Below are 22,475 nucleotides of genomic sequence, written 5' to 3' on the forward strand. Positions count from 1 at the left end.
TAAAAAATACACAACTGATTTTTCTTTATATGGTACTGTGTAGAATTTTAGCTCATGGATTGAATGGGTCAAAGATTTCTATACAAGGTGGTTCCTGATAACTGGCCCAGCCTGAAACTCCAGGTATTTGAATTTTTATATTCTGAGAATGAGGCCAATATGTTAAGAAACATATCATAACTTTCTTTCTTAGCTTCTACTTATGTCATCAAGTATGTCAAGTTTCATAGTCTAATCATAAAAATTTTAGGGATTCTATGTTCTTGTTTTAGTTCTACTAAATATCTTCCAAGAACACGACATCTTAGCCCTCTGTACTTTTCTGTAAAATAGATATAATGATGATAGTCTTATCTCCCCCAAAAGGATGATTATGAGTGTGAACAAAATGACAATACATGGAAGAATTTTGAAACATATAAAGTGCTAAGCAACTACAGGGTATACAGACAAATACAGGAATGTGATGATGAAATTTTGGGGTTGATTAATACCCTCTTACCTTGACTCAATTTTTAAGGCTCTTAAAAATGTTTGAATTACATGGAGGTTGGGTTTTGATGAGCACTGCCTGCCTTTCAGGTCCTGGAGCACAGCACTGTGACTTCTACCTCCCCTGGCTAATCCTTCCATAATACTGAGCTTTTACCACCACCCTAGCAATCCATCAAACTTAGCCATTTCCTATGAGCCATTCCCTATTCCTAATGTTCCTTTTCTGTGAATGGAACTCAGTCAATAAAACCTAGATCTCCCCCCTCTGCCCGTGTAAACTTGGGTAGGGTAACTAGACAGACTTGTCTCAGCTCCACTTGTCTCTCAGGAACCAAGCCTGCTTATAAGACAGGTTCTCCTCTGCTTCTGGCCCAGCACTGGTTGCTGTGGGCTGCCTAAGTCTATCTAATTCAGGATTCCAATGGTGGTAATCCTACTTCAATATCCCATGTGAAAGTCCTCCAACCTAGCCACTGAATAATAGAAGTGATAATTTGCTCTCCATAACTACTATTTTTTTTCTCGCAACTTGTTCAGAACCTGGACATTGAAGAGATGTGGTATTTATTGCTTTATCCCTCTTTTACCCCAGAATTCTACACACATATGTTGGCAGTGTCTAAAAGTTCTATCCCAAACAATGACCCTTTTGCTCCATCCAGTATTTATTCACATTCCCCCAAGCCCACCTCTATTCTCCATTTTAACTTACTCTTCTTCATTCCTGTATTTCTGGGTCTCTGGCCCCAGTTTTTGTCTATAATTGGTACCCAGTACTCATTTCAAGCCACCTTTCCTGTTAATAACCCATTTGGTAGCTCCACTCCATGCATTTTAACTTTGAGGAAGAAAGCACCCACCCCGATACCAGCCCTGAAGGATCCCAGATGACCACCACACTTGCCCTCACTAAACCTTCCCCCTGAAGCGAGAGGTTGGCACATCCTCCAGCAAAGGAAGGCCAGCACCAGCTGCCCTGGCACACCTCTGTGAGCCTTTTTTATGTTTTTGCAGTCTTTTCTCTGTTAGCCTGGAGATAATGTTGGGAACTACTTGATGCTAGAGGAAATGTTTTGCTGTTCTCCAATCCTGCCAATACACTGCTCATACTTCCCTTGTACATAAGATTTAAATTGTTTATGAGAAGTTTGTAACTACCCAAAATTTCTACGTGGATTCTGAATGGATTGACATGCAGGAGGTTATTCAGTGGTACTCTTTCTTTTCTTTTCCTTTTTTTTGTTTTTTGAATTTGTTGGCATTTAGTTTAAATGGTTTGTTTCATGGTTTTGACAGTGCTAGGCTATGATACTACTTTGCAACCATCACGGTGCCACTATTTGAAAGGTCACTGAGACACTCCGTCTGTGTTTATATCCCATTTCCTACTTGGAACACTGTATTGAAAGTCCCAATTGACTTCACTAAGTTGCTGAGGCTTTGGAAGACCTCTTGGAAGCCAGACATTTCAAAAAGAACTAAAAGGCTGAAGCAAAATTAGAGGTCTCTTGAACTCTCATTTTAAAATGCTAAATTGACATAACACAGATTAAATGATCTGCTCAACAAAAATTATACTAAATATAAAGGTGAAAATTCTAACAAAGTTCACATTATGCCTGATTTAAAGCTTTTCCCCACCTCACATCACTGCCCTCTCATTACCAGAGAAGGTAAACATATTTCATCAAACACTTTCTAACTCAAGTAATTTACTCACATTTTTTACCTAATTGGTCATTGGAAAATTTCAACTTGCTTTGAGTATTTAGATACTCTCCACCTAGAGCAAAGGCAGTCATTTATTTCTTTAATTTTTTGCTCTGCGGAATTGATGTTTAATTATTCTGTTGGCTAAAGACCCATAGAGATGAAAGCCCTCGGGTAGTGCTTACTTTGACTAAAGATTATGGACGTGGAACCCACAAAACCACTGTGGCCGCAGAGGCATTTGGCCCATGCTTTTGAAACATCATCTACTTCCATAAAGGAACGAGGCACTTTACTCTGCCCACCTTGAGTCCATGCAAGATTGTTGTTGCATAATTCCATTGCAGGAAAAGGAAGCATTGGGAACAATAAGGCCCATCCTCCCATCTCCACAGTAGGGTTAGTTTAGCCATCCAATATGAGAACAACTCAATTACAGAATTACATTTTGAAGGTGTTTATTTTTCCAGGGACCAGACCTGATATCAATTACTGTATCAGACATGAAATTAGCAGGGAAAAGCAAGGTCCTAGGGGTTATTGGAAATAGTTTAATAAACCAGTTTGTGGTGGTTGTTTGTTGTTGTTGTTGTTTTGTTTTGTTTTGTTTTTTTACAAATATGTGGCAGGTTTAAACAATACTAATGAAGAATGGTAAAATACTAAAGAGCTTGCAAAGCAGCTGCCATCACCTGCAGGCTTGAAAGAAGGTGAATGTGTTCTGGAACCTTTTAAGACCTCCAAGTATAGAAAAGACCCATCTAACAGAAGCTCAAGTTTTGGTCAAAGAACACAGCCTTAGCCAACTCTTGACAGATCAGGGATAAACTGCAGGAATAAATACCCTGAATTCTCTCCTCCTGACCTTAAAATTCCAGGCAGAGCCTCATATTGGCTGAATAGATCAAAATTAGAGGATAAGGCCCTAGCCGGGTGCTCAGTGGTTAGAGTGTCGACCTGCTCTCTGAAAGGTCACAGATTGGATTCCTTTCAAGGGCATGAACCCTTGCAAGCTCAGTCTGCAGCCCTGGGCATGTGCAGGAGGCAAGCAATTGATGTGTCTCCCTCGCATCAATGTTTCTCTCTGTCTCTATCCCTCCCTTCCACTCTCTCTAAAATCAGTGGAAAAAATATCCTTGGGTGAGGATTAACAACAACAATTAGAGGATAAGGAAGGCTGATTTATATGAATCCGTCCTGAAGCATATAGTAGGGTGAAGGAGGCAGAGCCTATGTGGAGGGGCAAGCAGATATGGTCCAGACATGCGCATTATCAAAATGTATTGAACAGATGCATTGTTTACCTACTGGAAAAAAATACCTTCAAATTTGATCATCTTACTTGCTTTAGCAGGAACTTTCACTGGCTTATAATTATTTTTCCAATATTTATAATTAGGTTCTCACACTCATTTTTAATCACCATAAGAATTCTCTCTCTTCATAACAATCTCAACCTCAAAACACAGCTCTTAAATTTTCCAGTTAAGAGAGCCAATAAATTATATTTTCTTTTTTTTTTGCAAAGAGCTTTTTGGAGGTTCTGTGTCTTGTAGTCAAGAGTCCTTCTGACCTTATCTGGTTTCTTCAGTCACACTTGTATTCAGTTCCTTACACATGCTCTTATGAATGTTTCAGAAATGACTGCAGAATAATAAGGAGCTGAAATTGAAAGTGCCCTTCTCTAGGCACCTCATGAAAAATAAAGGAGTCACAATAATCCCAGAAGACTAGGTGACATGCTTGCTTGCACAGTTTCCTTAGTGGAAGTCTAAAAGATATCATAAGACAGAGATCAATTTATTGAAAAACCAGCCTATTCAGAGTCCTGTTCACTGTACCCAGAATCTTGGGCAAATTTTTCACACAAGAGGGATGGTATATGTAATTATAAAGATTCGTGTATTTAATAAATGTTATTGCAACCAAATCATAATTAGGCTCTGAAGAGTTGCCAGGTGGTGGCACATTTTAATGTCCTTCAGGATTCATTTTATTCATGTACCTAACAAGGACTCTGAAGTAATAATGATTTTGATAATGCTACTAATAACTATAATCAGAGCTACTATTTTTGAGGGCTTAATCCTGTCCCAAGTACAATAGTAAGAAATTTAAATGTTTTAATCTCATCTCCACAATAATTCTATGAAGTAAATATCAATCCCATATTATATCTGAAAAACCAGATCTCAGAAAATAAGCTACTTGCCATATTATCTCTTTTATTCCCTGATCATGAGTTTTTTCATTATTACACTCACTGCACTTGCATCTTAGCACATATAAGTGTCTATATTAACAATGTAAAAATATTTGCTTAAGGAGGGAATTAAGCAGAAACTCCATAAGAGAAAGAAGTCTTAATTATGTGTTTATTAACATCCTAAAGCTGATAAATTGCATAATGTATGTTAAAGGTAGACTTAACCAAGAAGATAGAAAAAATGAAAAAGGTATATAATAATTTTTCCACTATTTTTATATTCTATTTCATAATATTTTATGGTATACTGAGTCTTTTAGGGCATAGATAGCCATAGTGAAATTGTACTAATTGTGGCTTCACATCTGAGACTAAGGTGGTTTTACTGCTGCTTCTTATCTAAAATTAATTCCCTAGAAAAGGGTAGAGCTTGGCACCAATTAAATTGGGGATTTCATGAGTCAAATGCAAAGCCAAATTTGAACCATACAGCATCTTCTTACTGTATATCTTTTTCGATACCATGAGGTCTATAAAAATAACTCATTAAAGTGTGTATGAAAGTAAAATAGAATAAATATTAAATGATAAAATATGATAATTTAGTCTAAATATCAATGCAGACGGCTTGCATTTATGTGGGGCCTTTACTCCCATATGTTCAAAACCTACTGGGGGTAGTATCTCAGCAGGAATTATCATGTAGGAAGCAAGAATGTTTGCAGGTTTGGCTCTGAATAATGTGCCTATTGGTGTCGGGTAAGCTGAGAAGAGCATCCAGCCTCCTAGTTTTGCTCTAGTTACCTCCCAATGTTGCCTTCCTAAAGACTGGAATTGAAATATAAGAGAGAAAATGGCAAAAAATAAGATATTCATAGCAACAGTCAATTAATATATATTAAACTTTTATTATTGGTGAGTCTCATATCTGAAAATGCTGTGTATGCACTATAAGCAACAGATGTTTACAAAGGAATCATGGCTATGCATGTCATTTTTAACTCTAAATATGAGATGTCTTTACATCTTATCATCTTAATCTTTGACAAGTGTCCTGCTTATAAGAATCACTGAGGTTTCTCTATCATTAGTGGTGTAAAATAAACATTTTGATTTCTAACAGTACATAGCACTTTTATTGATACTTCTTATAAATAAATAAGAAATGATATTGAAATGAGAATAAAGTATATACCTATGACCTGAACTCTTTTGCATAACTTGATCTCTCCATTGCAAGGCTACTCAGATGCTGGGGGAAGGAAGTATAAATAGCTTTAGCACTTATTGGTTTTATCAAATGCAGGTTAAATCCATATTTCAGTGAAAATGTAGGAGACATTTTATCATTTGGAAAAATAACACACACACACAAACACACACAGTTCTTTTATTGACTCATGATTTTAATTTAATTTAGAAAAACTAATTTCTCACCTAAGAACTAAATAAATGTAAAATTAGAGCAAAAGTCGATCTCACCGGAAATGAAACACAATGTTTCTCCATGCTTCTCAACTCTGACTTAATAACTATCATCTTTACATTTTCAGACCATGAATTGAGGGAGAAACATCTCCAGTTTTATGAAAATATGAACATTTTCCCAAGTGAAATTTTTATGAGTTAAATGTCAGTGAACCAGAATTACACCAGTTGCATTTTTAAAAAAATGTCCATATACATTTTAAACAAAAATTGAGAAATACTGTGAAACATTTACATTGGAAACATTAAGAATGACCCCTTTAGCTGGGTTATCTACTTTTTGACATATAATCAGGTCCAGGAGTAGACTGAGGACTGGGGAAATATATGGTGGTATAGAATGCACCACCCAGAAACATTAGCCCTGAATATTTTTCATGAATTCTCTGGGTTCAAAATACTTATGGTAAGATGAATAATGGTCCCCCAAATATGTCCACAGTCTAATTCCTGGAACCCATAAATACTGCCTTATAAAGCAAAAGAAATTTTGCAGAAGCAATGAAAGATTTTGTGATTATCATGAATTATCTGGGTGAATCCATGTAGTCACAGTATAGGAGGAACAGAATCAGGGAGAAGGCCACGTGACATTGGAAGTAGAGATTAAATTGATGAACTTTGAAGATAGAGAAAGGCGCCCCAAGCCAAGGAATATAAGTGGCCTTTAGTGGCTGGAAAAGGCAAGGAAATGAATTCACCTCAGAGCCTCCAGAAGTAATACAAACCTAGTGACATCTTTATTTTAATGCAGTGAAACTAATTCTGAATTTTTGGCTTCCAGAACTGTAAGACAAATCTGTGTTGTTTTAAGCCACCAAGTTTGTGATAATGTCTCACAGCAATCATGGGAAGCCAATACAGCACCTTGCCTCTATATTTGAAAAGCATGGGTGTGTTTTTTTCTATTTAACTTCTAAAGTGAACACTTTACTTCTTTGGTGGAAAATCTGGGAAGAATAGAAGAAAATGGTGTTGGGGAAAGAAGAGTTTAAAAATGAACAGAATTCAGGATAATATGAAATAACAGGATTGAAACAGGACTCACAGAAGAGTACCTATCAACTATAGAAACTACGAAGTAGGAAAAACACAGTAAGCCCACATAAAGGAATAGTCAAAGTTTATCTAGTCTTAACCACAAACTGTCACCAGCTTGATATTACTCCATTGTAGAGCACGCACAGATCTTTTCCTAATTTTTTCAATGATAGCATTTATCTCTCCCCAATATAAGGGGTTGTTTCTTATTGCCCCCCTCAGATTATGTGAACTCTTTTAGAACAAAAATTGTCTTTCCTCTTTATGTGTTGTAATCTAATACTTGGTAATTTGTAAGCACTTAATAAATAATTTTTGAATGACTAAATTAAAACCCACAAATACAATTGCTGCTTCTCTTCATACCGATTCCAGGCCACACTCCCACCCCCAGGTGCTCAGACTGAGAGGAGAGTAGTTCCAGTCACTACCCCAATGCTGAGCCATTGCAGAGGAAGCAACAGAAAGCTCTTGAGTCTGAGGTAGAGAGAGCCCTCACTAGTACACAGCACCCAATCTGAGGCCTCAATAGGGAAGAGGTGCTAAATTCCCCAAGGAAAGCAGTTCCCGTAAATAAATGAGCTAAATGCTGTTGTAAAATATTTCCATTTCTCTGGCATGGAAGTTGGCAATCCTCACAATGAAACTAGCTGCAGGCCCTATTATGCATATCAAAAGAATGCAGAAAATAGCTAGCAGGAACCTAGACTTTTAGTGTTTGATCAGATCTCTACCCACCTGGAAATGATAAAAGGAATGGAATTTGACTGAAGGTAAGAAACTCCTCCTCTCACATCAGTTTTCACTTGGGTACACTGGTGAGAAAGACTTTTGAATTAAACCCGTGGAAAAGGAGAAAGCAAGGAAGGGCAGTCTGACTTTTCCGTAGAGCTAAGAGCAGGAACTAAGCCACTTGCTCTGCTCTGTCTATCATGCCCTGCACTAATTCAGGGGCACCTGCTCTCTGGAAAACATGAACGCTTTTTCTTGTCGGAAATAATTAGGAGCTAGGAAGCATGAGAGATCAGATTCTTTGAAGCCTAAGAACTTAAATTTTGTATTTGGTTTCTGTGACAGATGTCAGTTACCCGACATAGCTTGGTAGGCAACTTTAGTCACAGTATGAAGTCTTAAATAATCATTTAAAGTGTTCCAACGTCACCTTTCATGAGTTATTTTTAAGTGAACAAACAAAGGTAATTATGCTAAATTCAATGGACTTGCCCAAGAGCACATTAATGTGCCCTAGAGTAGAAATTAGAATACACTGCTTTCAGTCCTGCTTATACATTCAACTCTGCTACCTTTCTGTCCAATCATAACTGAGGCCAATTGTTCCGCTGCTGGAGACATTCAGAAATTTAGCACATGGGATGGTTAACTGAAGAACCCCAGTGTGTGTGAACTTCACAGCCAAAAATCAGTGCCAAGGGCCCAAGAAAATGTTTTATGTATAATTCCTTTTAAACTAATAAAAAAACATAATAATGAATACATAATAATGAATGATGCTTGGATTATATTCATCTTTATATAACCCAGCCATAAAAGGTTATTTTTATTTACTTTTTTTTCTTAATGAAGGAAAATGTCCATGACCTGAAACCTGGGATGGATAGGATCATTGCATCTGGGGATATTGAAAATAAAAACCCAATATTTATTCAAAACATCCCACTCACATTTTGGAGAGCATAGCTTAAGATGATTTTATTTACAGAGTGTTATATAGAAAAAAGCCAGGGGAAGTTGCCCACCATCTAAATGAAAAAGGATGTGTTTTAATCAGTAATAAATGTATTGTTATACAAATTAATTTCAATTGAATAGGAGAAGTATTTGGAGCTAGGAAGCTGGATGACCTTGAGGCAGACACAAGCAGAGACTCTCTCTGGCCTCCTTTGCCTTCACTTAGGTCTGTGCTCTGAATGGGTTATAACCAGGTTGAGATAATTATCTGCTCAGCCTTTCTGGTGTCCAGCGAGGAGCAGAGTAGGTGGGGATGGGGTGCTCAGGCCAGCTGGAGCTTCCAGGGACATAGCTTCTTCCCTGGAGCAGCCTACTTTAATTACCTTAGTGTTAATATTTTTGTGTGTGTCATGATGTGAAAAAGGTAAGGAAATACTGTCCAGTCGAGGCTGAGTTTCTTTAACTGTAAAATGTAGACATTGGATAAGTTGAGCTCTAGATCAGTCCCATTCAATAAACATTTTGGGGGATCACTACACTAACTTCTGAGCTTCAAAGATTAGCAGAATGTGGTTTGGCCAAAGTCATATATTTGAAAGAGTTTATTGCCCTGACCAGTTTGGCTCAGTGGATAGAGCATCGGCCTGAAGACTGAAGGGTCCCAGGTTCGATTCCAGTCAAGGGCATGTACCTTTGGTTGCGGGCACATCCCCAATGGGGGGTGTTCAGGAGGCAGCTGATCCTGATCGATGTTTCTAACTCTCTCCCTTCCTCTCTGTAAAAAATCAATAAAATATATATTTTTAAAAAGAGTTTAAATCCTCACTGGAAAGACAGGTGAGACAGCATCTTCCTGTAATACAAATCATACTGTGATAAATTTGAGAATGAATTATAATCAAAGTGGTATTAAAACTCAGAAGAAATGAATAATTTTAATTGCAGAAAAAAACACACACACACAGAGTACTTCACAAGGAGGTGACACTTAGGTGGGTGAGAATGTTAGATCTTCAGAAAAATTGATTGGGATTCAATCTCCAAGGCAAGGGAGAAGGGTCTAAGAATTATGGTCCTAATCTTGGAGATGATTCATATAAAGGGAATTTAGATTACTACTTCAAGATCCTAGTACATGCTGTTGGCAGGACTGAGCACCTCCCAATGCAGTAGCTGGGGAAATAGGATTAAATTCTAGTGTTTATATTTCCTTTATGGAAAAAAGACTTACAAAATGATTTAAGGCATATCATAATTCCATAGGGAAATAATAATCAATAGGTAAAATAAGAGTAAGAAGGACACGTGAAATCTATATGAAAAGCACCTTTTTTCCTTCCATTTCCTCAGCATTGGCACAGAGCATTGAATCCCTCAGTAATCTCGTAGTGTATTGAATAAGATTCTTGAAATGTGGACCTGCATGAAAAACAGGCACTTGGCTCATTTATAATTGAAGAGAGAAATTATATTGAAAATGGCTCTCTAGACTTATTAAAAATGATAAATAGCTGAGATAGGACATATTAAAAAGTTTGGGTCAACATAGTTATTGGTGAAAAATGAATATGAGTACTTAGGAGTATGAATGGCATATGCTAATAGCATACCAGCCAGACGATATAAATAAGGTAAGTTCCACAGTAGATCAAAATATGATTCATTTACTCTCCTTTTGCTTTTACTTTTAATTCTGAAAAGTTTCAAACATACATATATGTAAAAGGAATGGTGCAATGGGCTCATTACCCATTGCCCAGCATCAACATTTATAAATATGCTGTCAAATTTATTTCATATAAATTCTCCCCTCCCAACCTTTGTTGGACTTTTTAGAAAAGCATTTTTTTAAAAGTGTAATTTACATACCATATAGTTTATGCATGCAAATATATATATAATCAGTGATTTTTAGTACACTTACAGGATTGTGCACCCATCATCATGATGCAATTTTAGAAGATTCCATCACCCCCAAAAGTTTTCTCATGCTTGTTGGGAGTCATTCACTGCTCCCACCTCTAGCCCCAGGAAACTACTGATCTTTCTGTCTCTGTACATTTGCCTTTTCTAGATATTTTATGTAGGTGGGGCCATATAATATATAGAATTTTGTGTCTGCCTTCTTTCACATAGTGTAGTATTTTTGAGATTCATTCATATTGAGTACATATTGATAGTTTTTTAAAATTTTTATTGATGAATAGTATTCCATTGTAGGTATATACAACATTTTTTATCCATTTACCAGTTAATGAACATTGGATTGTTTCCAGTTTGAAGTAATAATATTAATAAATGATTTTTTAAAATGAAAATATATATTTTTTCTAATTTATCCTCTAAAAGTTTTCAAAGAGTAAGTTGTGACACCGCAAATCTCTGGCCTATGTCCTGACTTTAATTAGTTTCTAAATTCTGGAGGAAGTAATAGTTTAATCAGAAGTGGCCTGGGATAGAGGAGGCTTATAGTTCATAACATATGGTCATCAAGGAAGCAGGAATATTGATGACTTCAGAAGTGATAAATAATGATTGACAAATATACTCTGAGGTACTATTTTAAGTGCTGGACATAGAGTTATGAGCCATAATATTTCCTTAGTTACATTAAATTGTAGCAAATTTTAGACCAAATTGGTGATTCATTAAGGTGAGTTACTATTCACTTTTATCTTGAAGTAAATGGCCTTTTTTTAGAATCATTTCCAATGGGGTGATAGAAGTGAAATCTTTCTTTCCTCCCAATTTCCTTTTCAATATTTTTATTTCAAGTTAATTATTTCCTGCATAGCCTTATTTACAGTAACATGGATTATATTTTTATACTTTGCCACAAATGTAGTACTCTTAAGGAGGCTGGGAGTTATCATCTCATCACTCTGATCAATTTATATTTGGGTTTAACAGAAAATATATTATGATCAATTGGACATTTGTGCCTTGTGTCTAGGAGAGGAAATGAAGACAGTTACTCCACATTTTTAAAATGTCAAATGTCACTTACATACTATTAGATGTACTAGTACACATTTTAAATACTAACCACCTCCTGGAGATACTATAGCAAGAGTTTGTGTATCAAATATGGGACATACCTCAGCAACCACAGTTTTGATCATTTGGGTAAAAATGAATGTGAGATGGAGATCAATCTTTAATTAGATACTACCACATGGAATTTTCAAATATGTTAAGACACAAAGCATTCAGAGAAGAGAAGAGAAAGACAGTAACTCTTCTGTCATCTTAATTTGCAGCTCTCTGATAATTAATGACATTGAGCATTTTTTCATATGTCTCTTGGTCATTTGTATGTCCTCTTTGGAGAAGTGTCTATTCAGGTCCTTCCCAGCTTCACGGGTGATAAGAAGGTCAGGTTTTGAACATCATGGAAGAAAGCAATACCTCCTTAATAATAGTTATAACGTTTCTCTGCTGGAAGGGAGCTTTGAGGAAGTACAAAAGCAAAAACTAAATATTTATTCCATACAGTAATGCTATCTGATGTGGAAAGCAGCATCGTAGGGCAGACTTAGCAGAGACAAGGAAGGGGATCAGTACTGCCTACATGAATAGGAATCCTAATTTTCTCATTAAAGTACTCTTAGACATAGCAGTCAAGGGGCTTTCCCAATCGGTGGTGAGGAAGAATTAGAAATTTCCATCAAAACATCACTTTACATTAAAAACGATGCCCGTGTTAAATGTAGAGAACACTCAATACAGTTCTCTTTTCAGAGTGTGGGTTTAGTGACATTGTAGACTACAAGAGTTCCAGTTATAGAGCCTCTCTAAATATTAATATATGAAGAGATTTCTGAACCTGGAAGATGTATTCTGCCATTGTGGTCAAGATTCAAGTAATCACTTTAGGCATAAAACGTATACATATTACTCTTTAATGAATGTTAATTTGTCTGGGTGAACTACACGATGATACTATAATTTATAATAATTAGTGGGAACTCAATATATATTACTCTCTTCTATTACTATACAGATTGCATTTACAATAAAATTATATGTTTGAAAGTAATTTATATTTTAAAAGGACATTGAGGAAAATTAACTTTCAAATCCTCTAAAATGTTTATGCCTTTTATAGTAATAAGGAAAGCAACATTTAGCACAGCATTCCGCCCTTAGATCCTTCATGAAGGGCCAATTAATAAAAGGATGCAAAGGAAACATAAGGAGAACTCATTGTGAAGTTACAGTATTTTCTTCCTCTGAAAGGTGTCAGTGGCCATGTTTCTCACCATTGCTTCTAGATGTGAACTCATTGGTCCTGTTTCCAAGAACTGTAAAGCCTGAACATTAGAAATAATAAAATTGTCTGAATATTGTTTCTCTGGGTATGTATGTATATGTGGGCACCCACTTGTGCTTCTGGATCTGGGCTTTTCTTATTATTACAATGAAAACAGATAAGATAAAAAAATAAGTTTCTCACATACAAATGAAAATAAAATAAAATTCAGCCAATTCCAGAAAATTCAGAAACCTGTAAAAAGCAGAACAAGATTAAAGCTAAACATTTAAAAAAAAGGTTCCTTATGTATTATGTTATTTTATTTTCCAAGAATTCTGAGAGGTTAGCAAGAAAGATATTATGAGATGAAACAGGGAAAGTTCTGCGAATTTCCAAAGTTAGGCAGCCCAAGCTCTCACTATTTTCTTTGAAGACTGAAATTTAGGGAACTGTTTTTAAACACTAGAGATATAATAAGAGACAATAAAAGAAAGAGAAACTGTCCTGAAAATAACCAGCATCCTCAAAATTAGATAATTGAACATTCATGTAAGAATAAAGTTGTGAAACTGATTAGTAGTCATAAGCAATGTCTTGATAGGTGAAAAAGAATGTCAGAAACAAAGAAGTTAGACTAATGTCACTGTTCATAGGCACAAAGTCACATACAGTCTGCCTGATTTTTCCCCCCATCATCAATGTGAAGAAATCAACTCCCTAAGATATTTCTCTTATAATCAAGTTCCATCCAACACCTGTTGTATGCAGAGTGATGAGTGTCCTATTACTAATGTGTGCTGGGTGACCAGTACCAATTAAAGGGGTCATTTGGCAAAAGCAAAAAGAACAGAGACCTCAGTTTTCTTATGTTTTGTTTATGGAAGAAACATAAGCAGGTCATGTATGGTTGTGGTCTGGCAGTTTGGATTTGACTGCCAGCGCTCTGAGACGTTGAGCATTATAATTTTGGCCTTGTTATGCTGTTCTTCACTGATGCTTCATGAATAAAGTTCTTTCCATTCCCTCAACTTAGTGGGTGACTGTGTTGGGTATCTTTCCATGGCTCTCCAGAATCATACTTACCATTCTCCAAAGTGCTCTGCCCTTGTCTTCTGGACTCAGATTGAACACTGGATTTTGCCTACCTGTAGCATCAGCAGGATGTTAGGAGGGAGAAGAGGCATGGAAGAAAGTGAAGTCAGGATATTTATTTTCCAAGCTCTCCCTATGGGATTTGTGAGGGCTAGCCTGTTCAGTTCTCTAAACACAACGAGTTCTTTCTATTCCTATACTTCCACTCATATTGACCTCTCTGTATATCTAGAATATTTTTATCTCTTACCAATTCCTACTTCAGCTTAAGTCCTGTTCATCTGTTCATCCTAGCACAAACATCACTACCTTGGAGAAGCTTTTTCTGACTAACTGGATTTAGTTAGGACTCCTGTTATACACAGTTTTCATTTAATTCAACTGTAATTTAAAAATTTAAAGGTGACTATTTGTGAATGTTCATATAATCAACTAGTCTATAAATTCCATAAGGGCAGACATGATTTTCTAGGCAGCTCCTTGTAGTATAGAAATTCAATAAGCAACATCTTAGTATCAATGTTAGCAGTGGATCTTAGATATGGTGGAGTGCGTGGCAATCACTGGTTGACCCAAGACTTACTCAGGTGAAAAAAAAGATAGACATGGAAGAAAATTAAAAGGACTGGCAGGTTTGGAAGGATAAAAGATACAGATCATGAAAATTTAACAGGCACAATCTGCTACATCAGGGATGCCAACCAGATTTAAGCTCATCTATTATCTTTGATCTACAGTCCTTGTCTTGCAGGAGTGGTGTATTGAGAAGGATGCTGAGCTGCATTAGAACTCAGGTGCAAAAGAAATATTGTCATTGATTAATGATGTCTTCTTTTTCTTGGAGTGGAAAATTGAAATAATGCATGTGTGCTACAGGTTTGCCATGTCTATTAAAAGATATTGGCAAGTAATTATGGTACAAGTATTGATCTGCCAAGAATATAGAGTAAATCTAGCTACTTTAAGGAAATCCACTGAAGGAACACACATTTATTGAAAACAAGAAAGCAAAACAGGCAAAAACTCAAATACCAAAGACAAAAAGTAAAACTCAATCAAGTAGAAGAAAGCATATTGATATAACATCTGATTTTACCAAGATGCTTGTGATGGAACACCATAGCTATCTTCCCCAATACAGATAGCATAATAATATTAATGTAATTTTTTTAGCATTTTCCACATACCAGATAATGTTATATTGCTATATTGCTTTACATTTACTAGTATTATCTCATTTAATACTCACCATACATTATGAAATGAATACTATTGTTGTCCCATTTTATATTTAAGAAACTGAACTTCAGAGAGATTAAATAATCCACAGAATCACTTAAAATACAATGCAAGAGCCAGGATTTTAATGTGAATTTACAAGATTTTTAAAAAGACATATTCTTAACACATGTAACTTGAAGTTCTGTTTATACACAACTTCTTAGGAAGACCTTAAGATATATAAAAATTGTTAAATGAAATAAACTCTTCCAAATAAAGAGCAAATGTACTAATATTTTTCTTGAAATACTGAAAGATACAATTTTTGCAGCTCTATAAGGATAGCTGAAAGGAACAGTTTGTTATAAAACTATGATAATTTTTATCCCAGGGAAGTTTTTGTTTTATGTAGCTGCATCATTAATTGATGGTTTGCTTAATTATTTTTTGAAGCATCCAAGTAAAACTAATCAGTATGATATTTCTAGTGTCATCACTTTCCATTATTTGATAGATAGTACTAATTGTGGCTTTTCCAATATTATAATGGTCCTAAGATTCTGTATGAATTCTTAAAAATTGCAACTTATGGCAACAATATACTTTTGTTCATTATTAAGGCTAACCTTTTGAAGTGCCCTTTTATTTGGATTGAGTCAAGTTTTCTTGAGAAAATAGGTGTATAATGAGGTCTACCTTGAAGAGTAACTGTAGATGATAGAAATGTGCCATAGCCACAAAAGTTAAAAATTATTTGTAAAAGAAAGCGCTTTGATAGTGAGCTCCATAGCTCCAGCTATCAGTTATTTTTCTAAAATAAAAAGTAGAGCACAAAATGGCAACCAACTGAATGAGAGAAGATGTTTGCAAACAACTGCTCCAACAAGGTGTTGATATCTAAAACATATGAAGAACTCATACAACTCAACACCAAACACACAATCCAATTTAAAAATGAGCAGAGGACATGAACAGGTACTTTTTCAAAGAAAATATACAAATGGCCAAGAGATATATGAAAAGGTGCTCAAATTCACTAGCTATGGAAATGCAAAGTAAAACTTCAATGAGATACCACCTCACACCTCTTAGAATGGCTATTGGCATCAAGACATGTTATTAACAAGTGTTGGAGAGGTTATGGAGAAAAAAGGGACTTATCATTCACTGCTGGTGGGAATGTAAACTGGTACAGCCACTCTGGAAAACAGTATGGAGTTCCTCAACAAAATAAGAATAGAGTTACCATATGACCCACCAACCCTCTTTTGGGTATCTACCTGGAACATCTGAAAACATTTATTTGCAAAGATATATGCACCCCTATGTTCATTGCAGTGTTATTCATGATGGCCAAGACATGGAGACAACCCAAGTATCCTATGATAGATGATTGGATAAAGAAGATGTGGTACATATACACAATCTATTACCCCAAGGCACCTTGTCATGTTGCCTAACCCAATCCACTACACCAAGGACTAAACTTGAAAGAAAGCAGAGTTTCTGTTGTGCTATTCTACCATCAGGAGAGAGTCGTAATTGTAAAACTCCTACTTGATCATATGAGCTCTGACTCTACACCAGGAATTGTCAAAGTTTTTCAGTCAAAGATCAGAGAGTAAATATTATAGACCTTTTGGGCAGTATGCTCTGTATCACAACTATTTAGCTCTGATGTTATAAAATGAAAGTGATCATAGACAAAAAAAATGTAACTGTGTTCCATTCTAACTTTATTTACGAAACCAACAGAAGAACTTATATGGCTTACAGGCCATAGTTTGCCAACTTCTGCTTTGTACCTTCCCTCAGGCCAAACTTCACCACTTCTTCCATGTTGCAACTACTTTTAAGAAACGACCATGTATCAAGTTTTAGTGGGTATCAAATTATTTTTAAAAGACTGCCAAAACACTCCTCCCGGTTCCAGTTATGTGTGAGGCCAGAATTTCTTTATGTCCTTCAACCAAACCAACATGCCAAAATGGAAGGAATTCCTTATTTTCAAAATGAAAGATCAAGTTCCAAGTCTGAAATGACTGTAGAGAATAAAGGGAGGGTCTGGTAGGATTATGTTATCCTCACAGGTACAGTGTTGAGACTGAGAAGTTCCTTATGAGACCCTTAAAGTTCCCAAAGCTCTAAATTCAGGGGAAATCCTCCACAGTTTGGGGGGTGGGCAGAGCAAAGCAACTCAGGGAGCGCATCATCAGTGCAGCCCTTCACTGCATTGTAACCTTTCAGAACTCTTTGGGAAGCTCAGCTCTCATTTAATTCAATTTATTTTTGACTGATAAATACTTCTTATTTAATTTACATGTTTCTTGGAGCTCTATCGCTTTATTAGAATAGCCTATATTTGATTTTAAGTTCCCAGGGGGAAGAGACTAGATTTGTTTAGTTCCTTTTGAAATGGCCAAGCATAGGCCACAGCCAAATTTGTATATAATAAACAATCGATGGCGATTAATTTCTTATCCTCCAGAGCAGGGGTGGGCAAACTTTTTGACTCGAGGGCCACAATGGGTTCTTAAACTGGACCGGAGGGCCGGAACAAAAGCATGGATGGAGTGTTTGTGTGAACTAATATAAATTCAAAGTAAACGTCATTACATAAAAGGGTACGGTCTTTTTTTTCAATAGTTTTATTCATTTCAAACGGGCCTGGCCGGATCCGGCCCGCAGGCCGTAGTTTGCCCACGGCTGCTCTAGAGCCTGACTTGTGGCACAGAGTAGATACTCTATCTTCCTTACTAATCTAATAAAAACGTTTAACTTTATCCCTAGTGCCCAGAGTTTGTAGTAATGAAGAAAACAACATAGATACATATATCTACTTGAAATTCCTACTACAACAATGGGCAGGGTTCCAAAAGTTTGATTATAAATCTGTTGTTTAGAAGTTGGAAGGCATTTTTCTGTGGGGAACAATATTATACAGGATATTTGTATCTCTAAATATATCTGGGGCATAGTATTTTATATTATTACAACAATAAGGCAGTATTTCTATGCGAAACATGTATTCAAAGTTGCCTATCAAAGAAACATTGCACTCTAATAAATAATTATTTTATCTTTTCCATTAACCTAACACCTTCTGGATAGTACAAGCAGAAACTGCTGACATCTAGGTGACTGAAATGTTCTGATACAGGAACCTGAGCTGGAACAAGATTTATGTGCACAGAGTCCAGAGGTAGAGGGACAAAGGTATCATAGACTTGAATTTTCTACTAAGGTAACATTGTAGGGGACAGTGGGTTCTTGTTGGCCATTCAATCACCCCATTGTTTCCTAGTCCCAAAGGATTGACCTGTTGTCCCATTCTATAGTTATCACCTCGCATGTCTCTCTCCTGGGTGGTCCACACATTTTCTTTCCTTGATCTCTGGATCCTAAACACTAACATTCATCATAAACATGAGTCTTAATATATTTGAGGCACTCCTCAGTAAATCAGGCAGAGGCAGAAAATGGCATGTTGTTCAACTTTTAATAAATCCTCACATTTATTCATCAACACAAATTACCTGGTAGAGTTCAACATTTAGTCAGAAAATTATTCAAATTAGAAAATTTGTCATTATAATATTGCATTTGTTTTTAGAGAAAGTGTTAACAGAGTGGTCCGATGCAAAATAAAGAAAGTATGCATCTGTGTGTGTGTGTATAATATACATATATAATAAGTTTTCTATCAATTTCTCTTATTTTGAATATTTCCATGGCCAAAAAACAACATAACATGGACATGGAGAATGATCTGCAAGGGATTGAGAACAGAAGATTAATTGTAGAAAAACAATTGAATATTATTTCTATCTGTCCACTTTGATGATTTTACTTCTGACTGACTAGTTTTAAGAATATTTTTCAAGCTGGTTAAGACCCTGATGGAGTTGACTATTTCACTAAATCTGGTGGCTTTTGGAAGGATTTAGAACAATCCATAGCATACCTAAAATGAAAGCATTTTATTATCTTCTATTAAACAAAAGAAACAAAAGCAAATGGGGAATAAAGTAGATAATGAATATTTAGGAGAAGAAACACTGAAAAGTGCAAAGACTAACCTTAATTTCTTCAGATGTTTATAGAATTTAATCAGTTTGATCCCATAATACTACAACCTAATTTCTCACTCTCCAAAATATTATTTATTGAAAGTTTATTTTTCATCAACATGCAGATATAAATTGGTTCCTGAGAACAATGAGCTAGGGCTAGACTAAATGTTTCACATAATATGTCTTTGCTCTGTTTCTCCTAAAAATCTATACTTTTTCAGTGTTAATAAAGATAGCAGCATTCTGAGTCTTCCTGCTCATTAATCAGTCAGTAGCTTCATTGATTCTTCCTGTTAAACAACTCCTTTCAGAAAACTACCAAGATAGCAGATTCTCCTACTAACAGAACAACCATACATGTAGCAGCAAATATTTATCAAAAAGCCCATAATCTCTTCTCTTCCAAGACAGAATACTTTAGCAACATTGCTAAGTACATTGTTTTTATAATAGGAAGACAAAATCCTATTACTTATTTTCTTGTAAGATGGAATGTTGGAATAATAAAGAAGTTTAAAGATAGTAAATTTTTCATTGTCTTTTAAGAAAAAGCACTATATATACATATATAAATGTATGTATTTCTATATATCTGTATTCAGTTTTCTGACTCAGAAATTGGGAGGGTATCTTAATATTTTCAAATTTATTTTAAATGTATAAATAATAAAATTCAATATTTATATTGCATAGTTCTATGAGATTTGGCTGACAGGCATGTAATTACTTCCATAATCAAAATACAGAAAAGTTTCAAAATGTCCTTGGGCTGATACTTTATAGTCAGACCTTTTTCTTTAACCCTTGTTACCACTGATCCATATATCTCATTGGGCTAGGATTTGGCAATAATTTCTTGGACACAACATGAAAAGCACAGGCAACAAAATAAAAAGTCGTCACATGGAACTTCATCAAACTTAAAAAGTCTGGCACATCAAAGGAAAAAAATCAAGAGATTAAAAAGGCAACCTACAGAGTGAAAGAAAAAAAACGTTGCAAATCATATATCTTATATGGGTTATATCAGAATATAGAAGTAACGTCTACAACTCAACAGCAACAAAAAATCAAGTACCCATTTGAAAAGTGGGCAAAGGGCTTAAATAGATATTTTTCTGAAGACAATATATAAATGACCAATAAGCACATGAAAAGATGCTTACCATAAGTAATCTTTAGGGATATACAAATCAAAACCACAATGCGATATCAGTAAAAACAGAGAAAGCACTTGGCGAAGTCCAATGACCATAGATGATGAAAGCCCTCAGTAAACTAGGAATAGAGGGAAACTTTCACAACTTGATAAAGTCTATCTACAACAACCCAAGCTGACATTATACCTAATTGCTTTCTCCATTGGCAGATCGCCTTCACGGAGGGTGCAGAAGCATTTGGAATGCATGTTGTGTAGTGAGCTCACTTCTAATTACATTTATATTTTGTTTTCCTCCTCTTCTTGTCCTATTTTCCTTATCCCCTTATTAAAGATTTTATAATTTATAAGTTGATATCAGCAACCTAAAGTCCCTTTAAAACAAATCATAGATATAAATAAATAAAATGTGCATGTTCTTTGATTAAGAAAAGCACCGAATTGCCTTAAAGGTATTGATTCTTCCTAAATAATTTGTAATCTTAATGAAATCCTAATCAAAGTTCCATTTTGGAAGTAGGGGACAGACATAATTCTAAATTAACTTTGTAGGAATAAAGTGATGAAAACCCCGAGAAAATGTTTACGAGAAGGAAACCTCACCACTGATCATGCGTTAACTTGCTCTTTCACATTTTCAAACATTTTTAGAACTATAATCATTAAAATAGTATGGGCTTTACACAATTCTGGCCAGAGAGAATAATAAAAATATACATGTTAATATATGGCAAAGCAAGTATCACAACTTAAAGTAGACGGTATAAAATGGTTTTCAAGAAAAATTTTATTTCATATCATATAGCTAAATGAGTCCCAGATACATTAAAGAATTAGTACTTTTAAAGAGTAACATATAAATCTAGAAGATATATGTTGAGCTTATCTTTGTGAGAGAAAATTTTTGACATGTAAGCAATAGGACACATACTTTGCCTGTTCTAGTCAGAAGACTAATAATCGTACTTTATGTCTATATATAAAAACATTAATTTATTAATATAGTAATAAAAATTAAGGGAGGAGAAATGGCATTGTCATTTTAGACAAGGAGGAATTGAGAGAATGCTTGCAATTTAAAGAATGGTTAGGGCGTGGCCTTGGTCAAATGGCTCAGTTGGTTGGAGCATCACCCCATACACAAAAGGCTGAGAGTTCAATTCCTGGTCAGGGCACATACTGAGGTTTCAGGTTTGATCCCCTTTTGGGGTGCATCCTGGAAGCAACCTATCGATATTTCTCACATCAAGTGTTTCTATTTCTCTCTCCCCTCCACTCTCTAAACATATCCTCGTGTGAGGATTGAAAAAAAAAATGGTTAGGGAGTGAGGAGCTATGGTGGTGACATAAGAGGCTCCTGAAAAAGGCATGTTAATTAACTCAGTGGCAGGAATTATTTCACAAGGTACATGTCTGTCAAATTAAAAATGTTAGTAAGGGAAAGTTTTGCTGAGATGGTTACATTTGCAAAATGACCTTAGAGAGGTAAATCAATTCACTGGCTCTCCTGTAGCAGAATATTCCATGCACAGGGGACAGCACTTGAGGAACAATAGAGGGCGGTGCGGCGTGGGGGTGAGGGAGCCACTGAGCCAGGAGAAAGGGAGTAAGAAGTAAACACAGAGCCAGCCTAAGAAGGGACTTTGGCTCTTGTTCTGAGTGAAATGGAAGCAACTGGAAGGTTTTAACCAAGGAAACAACTCAGTAGTACTTATGTTCTAAAAGAATATCTCTGGCTATTGTGCTGACAATAGTCTGTGAACAGGCAAGTCAGAAGCAGAAAGACCAGATGTGAAGCTTTTGGAATAATCCAAGTGAAAGATAATAGCACCTTATAACAGGGAAGTGGTAAGAGAGTAGAGAGAAGCTGTTTAATTCTGGATAGATTTGAAGTTAAAGATGACAGAAATGCCGACAAGGGGTGGTATATGTAATAATTAGTTGCACAAACTCTAGAGCTGGACTTTGGAGCTCAAAATCTAACTTTAGAATTTGCTAGCTGTGTTACTTTATCAAGCATCTATCTGTCTCAGTTTTCCAATCTTT

The sequence above is a fragment of the Myotis daubentonii genome, chromosome 10 (assembly GCF_963259705.1).
Source record: "Myotis daubentonii chromosome 10, mMyoDau2.1, whole genome shotgun sequence".
Taxonomy (NCBI): Eukaryota; Metazoa; Chordata; class Mammalia; order Chiroptera; family Vespertilionidae; genus Myotis; species Myotis daubentonii.